The following is a 10,269-nucleotide window of genomic DNA, read 5'->3' on the forward strand; positions in this document are numbered from 1 at the left end:
TGAATTGATACGTATTACGCTGGCCGTATTACGTAAAGAACGTCGAAGTTTCCGGGCCACTGCATTCGTATAGAGCAACTTTGTCGATAAACGGCCGGGCGGCGTCATCGTGACGGTGTCGATTGTCGGATGTTCGCGGGAATGGCATATCTCATCGTGTTAAATGAACTAAAACAGGTAACCGACTTTATAAATCGATGGTTTCATAGCTAATGGTCCATCTTGTTGATTTCAAGGGTATCTGATCGCGATTGCGACTATTGTGCGATTATTTCTTTTGTGTTGTTCGTTGAAAGATTAGTTTGTTATTGCTGTTCAAGTTTATTATAAGAATGAAAAGTTGTAAAACGAATCTAAATATAATATTATCACAGTTTACTAAAAAGTACTTCTTTTTTCCTTTTGTACTTTGCCTTGCATTTTTGAATTCTAAAAATTTTCGTCGTTATATTAATCGCCAGATTTCAGCTATCCTGGAAACTTTTCTAGTAAGTATTTAGACTGAAATCATTTTGAAGAACATACATAAATTATAGAAAACAAATGATTTCGATCACGCGTCTCGGGTTTTAATCTATTGAAATATGTAATAGAAACCGAGTTTCCGATTTGCGTACGTAATTATTTGTCTATTTAAACACGTTTCATCATATATCTAACTAGTCCACGAGAACTGAACTTGTGTGCTATATATATGCGTATAAGTTCTTAGCATGCATTAAATTGATTGCATATTAAAGTTTCAAGAATACTGGAATAGCGTAGCAACGCACTTGAGATGTCTATAGGCTACGGTAATCCCTTACCATCAGATAAGCCGTGCGTTTGTTTGCCGACCTCGTTGTCCCTATGAAAAAAATAGCGTAAGTGATGTAACTATGTCCATGTTTAATATGTCATGTAAAATAAGATAGGTTGTTTTGGGTCCAATTCCAATAAATTGCATATTAATTATTATGAAGCGTATTTTTCATGTTACGTATTGGTTCAACGATCCTGGCACGGAATTGAAGCCACCTTAGATATTTGTTATTTCAGCTAATACAAGTTTTCTTAGCAATTTTACTTCAAATAAAAGCGGACGTAAAAAAAGACTTTTTTAGAACGTTTAAAGTTCAGGTGAACGGTTAACCTCGCAACACTCGTAACGGTTTGTTACAACCGAGCCGGTAATGAGACCGAGTAACATTTTTGTCAAGGCTAATCATTTCTTTTGTTTGTATCTATATATTTAATTGCTTTATTTGTATCATTGAAAAGTCATCATTGTTAATCGCTTAAAGTCTCTACGTATAATATGTTACTATTCGATGTTTGTACATGAGATATGTCTCAATTCTCATCCTAAATATCTTTAGGAAAAATCAATTTTAATGGTTTTTATGAGAGCGGTAGAAATCATTTTTTTTTAGATTTAAGCCTGTCTGTTCTGTGACGATGGAAAATAAGCTGGATGAATTTAAATGCAGTTTTAGGGACTTAAAATCTGGTGTCGGTTTCATCTTGATACACCTAGAAGTGGAATTGTTACTTTATAAACCTCTAATGAAATCGTAACGTCGTTTTGTATATATACATAAAAAGCCACACAGACGAAGTTGCGGGTATCTAAGTAGTTAATAATAAATAAATGTTTCACACTCAACGGGACCCAGTAGAATTTACGCCAGCCTTGAAGATCCGGAAAAACATAAATACAAATGCCCAGACTACGACAAACATATATATGAACAATAAAAATGTTTGTCATGAGCAGGGATCGAACCTGTGATCGCTAACGCAATAGCCAATGCTGCGCCAGCGCCTCGTCGAACAGATAAAGAAAAACAAATGTTTTGTAACATAAGTAGGTATTGTGTAATTATTATTGTTTTATGTTTTATTGTTCGCGCTCGTGTCATAATGTATGTTTGTATACGTATGTTTTTATTTGTTGTTATTTTGTATGTACTAAAATATGTATTTTTTGATGTTAAAAACTGTTTCCGATTTCAATTAATGATCTTAAAAATGAGTTGATATATATATTTAAAAAAAAATCCTGAGCACAAAAAACAAACCAACGAACAATTCTATATCTATAAATAATATATAACGATTATGCCTGAACATCCCATTGCTGGGAATAGGCCTCTTTCTCCATGTAGGAGAAGGATTGCAGCTTACTGTCGCTGCGGGTTGGCGGATATGATCTCTACTATGAGTAACGATCGCTATCAGATATTTATGATAACAACTGGGATCGACGACTTAACGTGCTCTCCGAGGCACGGAGGGACACAAGGACAGACATCCAAACCGGAAAGAAATATTTGTACAAATACAAATATCCATCCCGAAAACCGGGAAAACCGGGAATCCATCCCGCAAACCGTCGTTTTAGGCGACTAGTCGCTGCACTACACCAGAGCGGTTGTAATAAATACAATACCTATATATTTGTAAGTAGAATAGGTAAGTAATATATTAAAGTGAAAGTAGATAATATTATCCTTAATGTTTATTTGTTACAACATTAATTGCAGATAATAAAATCACATCGCCGTAAAGGAAACATTTTATTACGTTTAACTGTTTGGAAATAAAAGTAATTTTAAGATTAAATAAAAATATGACATAATAAAACAGACTCTCGCTGGCTCTGCGTTAAAATTATTTTAGTTTACAGCAGCTCGTTAAACAACTCGCTATTGTAATGTAGAGCAAATTTAGTGCGTTCTTTACCTAATGCTCTATTTTTTGTTTCGAATTTGATTTAGGAATCCGTTCTAAAAAAACGTTTATTTTTTAAATTACGGAATTAGGAACGATATATATAAAAAAGTTATAGTTTTTACACCCAACGCCCAGAGGACTTGAATACTTTTTTGGGGTCATGACACAAAACGATTCACCCTGTAACATCCCACCGCTGGGCATATGAGAAAGTTCTCAATGTACTAGTCGGGGTCATGAAACACATTTAAATGTCAATAGAAACAAATCAAATTTAACATCTGTATGATCTAAACAAACATTTGTCACGTGTGTGAATCGAACCCGCGACCGTTAGCGCATCAGTCTCTGCGGACATAGCGTCAACGTGTCGTTGTATTATATTGGTGTTTTATTTACAAAACATGAGAGAAACGCGTTTATACGTGAAAATTATTTTGCATGGGAGTTTAAACACTGCAGCCTAGACGATAAAGAATAGTATACGATACAATCGATACCGAGTCATCTAGCGGCAAAAGCGAGAACTAGGTTGAAATGCCGAATTTCCCATACAAAATGAAGTTAAAATTTACGCCCGTTATTGCGAGACGGATTAAACAAAACTCGCACTAGGCACTCTGTTCTTCCATATTTTTTTACACGATAAGTAATTACCAACATACCATATACTAAAACCTCCGAAACACGCTGCATATTATGTTGTAAATATTATTCCGATCGGTTCAGTAGTTTTCGCAGTATAACCGAAAAAAAAACCTGCTCTCCATTCGTTAGTATAGATTAGGTCTTGGTCGATATTATAAATGTTGATTATTTTCAAACAAAAATGATTTAAAACTTGCAGTATTAGCTAATTTAAAATTAGAGAAATATTTAAGTGTTTACTCGCCTAATTTACAAGGATCTTTTATGTTATGTACATTATCACTCATTTTTTATAGCTTACATAAGCTTGTCCACTTTATTTTCGCTATATAATGTTTGGCGAAGATTTACCGAGTTTTCCGATGACGTAACATTGCTTCAAATTGCCCTATAAAAGTTATTTGTGCTGTCCATTTCTCTCCTTATTTTGCCTGGAATATTGAATAGAATGAACATTTTTCCCTGTAAAAAATATTTGCTATCTCATTCATTTTAGTATCTAACTATATTTTATTAAGCTTAACCTTGATTTATACCAGTTATACACATACTAGATCGTTCAATAAGTCCCGAGACTAACCTGGAAATGGCGCTTAAATTAAAAACTATTTTGATTTTTAAAAAGTACTGGCTATCAATACAAGAATATGTGTCAAATTTTTAAAAATGGAACAATAAAATTATTGATTTTGAAACATTTAAGTAACGCTACGGTTGTAATTTCGATACAATGGAAAAAAACGAGTTTCGCGTGTTGATAAAACATTGTTTTTTAATGGGAAAAAATACCGTTGAAGCACAGCAATGGCTTATAAAATGTTATGCAGGATCAGCTCCCTCTAAAGCAACCATTTGTCGGTGGTATGCCGACTTCAAACGCGGTCGCATGGACACCAATGATGGGGAACGCTCAGGTCGTCCAAATGAAGCAGTGACTCAACAAAATATTAACCAATTCCTCAAAATCGTATTGGAAGATCGGAAGGTAAAAGTGCGAGAGATAGCCGAGATAGTGAAGATTTCAGCTGGTAGTGTTTTCACTATTTTACATAAAAATTTGGCCATGAAAAAGCTTTTTTCTAAGTGGGTGCCGCGTTTGCTTACAACTAATCAAAAGGAAGAACGTATCAATGATTCAGAGCGATGTTTGGCGCTGATGAATCATAATAAAAAGGATTTTTTACGTCGGTATGTAACAATGGATGAAACCTGGATATACCATTTCACTCCGGAATCCAATCGGCAGGCAGCGGAGTGGAGAGCGGCTGGTGAAAGCCGCCCAAAGCGTCCAAAGACTCAGAAATCGGCCGGTAAGGTTATGGCGTCTATATTTTGGGATGCGCATGGAATACTTTTCATCGACTACCTTGAAAAGGGGCAAAATATAAATAGTGACTATTACATGTGCTTATTGGAGCGATTGAAGTACGAAATCGCGGATAAACGGCCTCACATGAACAAAAAGAATGTGGTGTTTCACCAGGACAACGCGCCTTGTCACAAGTCCGTGAGAACGATGGCCAAAATTAACGAATTGGGCTTCGAATTGCTTCCTCATCCCCCTTATTCGCCAGACTTGGCCCCCAGCGATTACTGGCTGTTTGCAGACCTCAAAAAAATGCTTCAGGGTAAGAAATTTGACTCAAATAGTGAAGTTATCGCAGCAACGGAGGCTTATTTTGAAGCCAAAGACAAATCGTTCTACACACATGGGATAGAAAAGTTAGAAAAGCGTTGGAGGGACTGTATCGCTCTTGGAGGAGACTATGTTGATGAATAAAAATAAATTTTATAAAAAAGACCTTTTTTTAGTACTTAGTCTCGAGACTTATTGAACCACGTGTTATGTATGTAGCGAAAATTGCATCAAAGGAGCGGTAGACTTAGTGAAATTATAAGCCCTATTCTTCAGGGATTAACTGACACGACGCCCTGATGAAACTTCTAATATTATGTTAATATCTGGTCTCAAGATTTGTTTGTTTGCAAAATGATAACAAGATAACAACCGATGGATCAAAACGTGACGTAAGCTAGACGTGTTTCTAAAAATATTCAGCAAAAGGTTTAGAACAGAAAAATATTGAGTAAGTTGCACTGATTTTATTGGACTAATAGAGATCCAGAGACTGGTGTAGGATTGGATAATTGGTTCAATCCTATTTCTTAAAGTGGTAATTGGCTTTCTCGTCCACACATCTTTCCACCAAAAACCGTGACCAAAAATCCAAAAACCGTGTCGTTACAGTTATAACTTGAAAGTGTATCAAAAATTTTGTATTCAGGTTTACTGAATGCGTTGAAAACTGAACACCGACATCGCTACGTCCTGTGGACATTTAGGTCATGTTTGTATATCCAATAGTCAAATATTTGCATAGGGTTAGGCTATACCTACTGCATAGCCTTGAGGCATACTCCTAAATCAGTACATAGCTGAGAGCAATTTGGCAATGACTAAGAGAACTCGAAGGGGCAAATGCCGATTGACTTTGTAGACAAGAACTTCTTTGTAATGATGTTATTGTGCAACACTATTAATTATACACCCAAATGTAACAAGTAATAGTATGTTATTAAATTTTAATAAGTATATATGGCTACCGAACCATGTCTGTTGTGTAAACGTAAATCGTTAATGAACAGAATCGATCGAACATCACGTAAACGTGTGCTGTGTTTATTTGATGTTCTACTTTTATGTGTAATCTGCTGTGATTGCGACACGTTATCGTATATTTTAGGCAGATTTATACATTATATCCGTGGTACGTCTGTACTCATAATAAAATTGTAACAGAACCTTAATCCTACATTAAGATATTTGGAAAAAAATTAGAGGATATTCTGAAAGTGATACTAAAGCCGAATGTGTAATTAGTTTTATTATTATTATATTTCTTTACGTATCTTGGTCCTGCATCACGCAAAAATAACTTAATGTATTATTTGAATGTAATTAGATAGGTTTTGAGTTTGTACTACAAGATAGGGCTTTGGATTTTGTTTCTCTCAAAAATTCAGTATGGTTTCCATGGTCTGAAAGTTTTAAATATTGCCTCAGAAATTTGTAATTAGAGATATATATATATATATATATATATATATATATATATATATATATATATATATATATATCTTTTTACTTAGTTGGCTTTATCATAAGTATGTACTTAATTAAATATTTTTATTAATCAGAATGAATAAAAATACAGTTACATATATAAAACAATATACGCGCCTAAATTCGCAATAACTATGCATATCACAGTCGCTTGACCTTCCTGTGAGGTCGCGATAAAATTAAATACGACAACACTACGTGCGTGACAGCTTGCTTCCTTATTTTGATCGCTTGTAGAGCTTTTGCCACGCTTGTATGCATTTAAAAAAAAAAATAAAATGTTGCATCAAGTCTACGCATTGTAGGTAGTTTTCAAATCATATTGATGCACGTAGTTGTGTGTGACATTCTTGTATAGTAATAATATATGTATCTGAAACTGTGTGTGTTTAGAATAATTTTGTGTGTCCTCATTACATTTTAAAATTATATAATTGTATAATTTAAATGTCGTAATTTTACAAAAAAAAAATATAATTTTAATGTAATAAGGAATTGTTTTAAAATTTTGAATTAAAAAAAAATGTTCAAGTAAAAATTGTGTAAAAATAAATATACAAAATTGTCTTTTCTTTGTCCTAAAAATTACAACATGTAGGATACAACGGTCGAGTAAGACAAATAAATAGCCTACAAATAATAATTCCTTTTGAACAAAATAAATAACAAAAAGTTTATCATTAATGCGAGATAGATTCGGAAGGGAAAGAAATAATAGTCTAGTTAACAAGCTCAAAAATGTGTTAAATAAAAGTCGTATATTTTGTTTATAATATTTTTTAAGTAATGTTTTAATGAAAAACTATATCTTTCATTTTAATAACTTTAGCAACGTAATCTGAGTATATGTATAAGAAAGACTCTAAGAAGCAAAAATTTATAAAGGAATTATTTAAAACCTTTTTCATTACATGTAATGAAGACGTAGGACGTTGAAAAATGGACTTAAAAAACTTTTTTCCAGCAGGAATTTCTTCATTGAAGCGTTTAGAATACTGCATAATTTTGGGACATAATCAGTTAAGAGCCATTTCACAAAAATCGGTAACAATCCGCGAAATTGTAATATTTTGACGTCGTTAATCTCAGTGTTGGATGCAATAATGTAATTTATATTCTTGAAATATAATAGAGCAACCTTTGTTGTAGTCCATAGTCAGATCAGAATTTTGATTTATATTATGTGTATAAAATTATTAACCTTTTCATCAGCCTCCTCCCTGGGTAAACGGTCGCAATGTATACTTTGAAGTCCTACTTTTCAATAACCTCTACGTTGAAACCATTTTAAAAAAATATCATAATATGTGGAATATAATTTTGTTGTCCACTATCATAGATTTTTATTCCATTTGTATCTCTATTAAACGATAAAAAAAATTTAAAGTTACGAATATTTTCCAAATAAGTACAATTTTAAAAGCGATATTTCTCTTAGAAAACTAAGAAATTTTAACGAACTATCTTCATCAAAGTAAACTTACATCATTAAGGAATACAAAAAAAATAATTAAAAGATGTAATTATTTTTAATACATTTTATATTAAATAATAAAAAGATAGTATATATTGCCACGCATCAAGCCCGGTAAATCAGTCGAGCGCTGGCGCTCTTAGAGGTAAGGTCCACGCCAAATTCTGCGCAGCCGTCTCTTTCGCTCACACGCGCCAAGCGCCTGTTGTTATAGCGGATAAAACGCATTTGATACTTTCATAATAAAATATAAATAAAATAAACATATTACGAAAATGACTGTAAAATAATATAATGATAATTTCTGTAAACAAATGTATAATTTAATTTTCTTTTCTCACACTATCAATACAAATAGGCATTTCAATCTGTTTGTCTTGTTATTTGTTAATTAATATGTTTGTCGGTGTCGATGTCATTAAATGCTTTTTTATTCATATCGTAAATATTAGATTCATTCGTAAACTGAAAAAACTAAATCAATTTAAAAAAATTGTTTCATAAAATTGATTTTTTTAATTTTATTTTAAATTTATTGACTGTTGTTATATAACATACTTGAAATTATTAACAAATTAATTATGTAAAAAACATTTTATACCATAGTTATAATTTTTATTATACATCAGAAAATGATCACGATGGTCTTTTGGTTGTTACACTATACGTACTAGCACAAAGATCGCGTGGCTCGTACGACTCGCGCGATGCGACCAAATTTACCTAAACTTGCAGAGCGTAAAATTGTGAAATGGCTCTTAATTAACTAATTTTTGCAATTTTTTGCGTGCTAGAAAATCTTTCCGACTCATTTTTCTCATTTCAAACAGCAACGTTTTGACGAAACGGCAACGTTTTTGTCAGACTTTAAAAATTAGTTTGCCAAAGAAGTTTCACTTCTGACATGTATACTTTGTAGGCAAGCACTTGTTTTTTTTTTTGTAATTTTCAATTGTGATATTGCATTTGTCAGTAAAAAAAAACACAATGACAAATGTTTGACAAAGGGACTTCAAATCAGGATTTATAAACCATAAATATACATATACAGTTGTATGAAATTTATTGATTTCAGAAATATGTATTTAACTAAAAGTTTTGTAAATACTAAAGTAAATAAGATCAAATATTATTGAAATTTCTTTATTTTAATGTCAGCAATATCCAGATAGATCGACATGGCTTGTAACTTCTTCTACGTTAATACATACGTGGGTGACCTAGACAGGCTTGCGGTTTAAGGCTTAAATTGTCTCGTAGATGTTTCTTAAAAGTTTAAAATTAGATTACACTTACTAAAGACCTGGTCTTAATATTTTGCTTACTATTAAATTTTTCGGGTAGAATGAGTAAATGATTGAGGTTCTGCTATCTCACAGAAGTATATATCTTCTTTACAATTCATAGTAGCCTGACCGCTGACCATCAGTTAGAGCCTACAACTGTTTGCCACCACAGTAGTATAATAAAGTTTAGTAAAAATATCTATTGCATAGCGGCTTCATTCGCATTTAGTATGTCTTACTTTACTCTTTAAGATAAGCCTTTAAGATAAAGTGTGTAAGCTTCTTTCAGGTTCTCCAAGACAGTTATAAGGTTTCTGTACATTCCGGGTTTCAAGTTAACTTGACTCTTATACTGAGGATAACGACACACGTAATTTGATATTGAAGTAATTTGATTATTTGACAATTATTGAATACACAGATCAAAAAGCTTTAAATTATTACGATACATTTTTGAATATCATATCAAAAATTGACCGCTCCAGCGGGGTTCGAACCCGCGTCTCCGACTTGCCGTGTCGGCGCTCTAGCCAATTAAGCTATGGAACGATACACCCGCTCGAGCGAAATTTTCGATATGATAATTTTTAATTTTCGGTTTAAGCGAACCGTGGCGCCGTCTATAGTGAGCCACGGTTCGCTTAAACCGAAAATTAAAAATTATCATATCGAAAATTTCGCTCGAGCGGGTGTATCGTTCCATAGCTTAATTGGCTAGAGCGCCGACACGGCAAGTCGGAGACGCGGGTTCGAACCCCGCTGGAGCGGTCAATTTTTGATATGATATTCAAAAATGTTTAGAATTCCTAATGTGGGTAACACAAAAAATAAAAATCTTAGATATTAAAAATAGCATGGTGTCGTCTCCTGTCAAAGATTTTCATTGTAATATGAAACTTTGAATAGTTACGGGTTTCTGTAAAGAGCTCACTATAGACGGCGCCACGGTTCGCTTAAACCGAAAATTAAAATTATCATATCGAAAATTTCGCTCGAGCGGGTGTATCGTTCCATAGCTTAAT

Source organism: Melitaea cinxia, chromosome 13 (genome assembly GCF_905220565.1).
Source record: "Melitaea cinxia chromosome 13, ilMelCinx1.1, whole genome shotgun sequence".
Classification (NCBI taxonomy): domain Eukaryota; kingdom Metazoa; phylum Arthropoda; class Insecta; order Lepidoptera; family Nymphalidae; genus Melitaea; species Melitaea cinxia.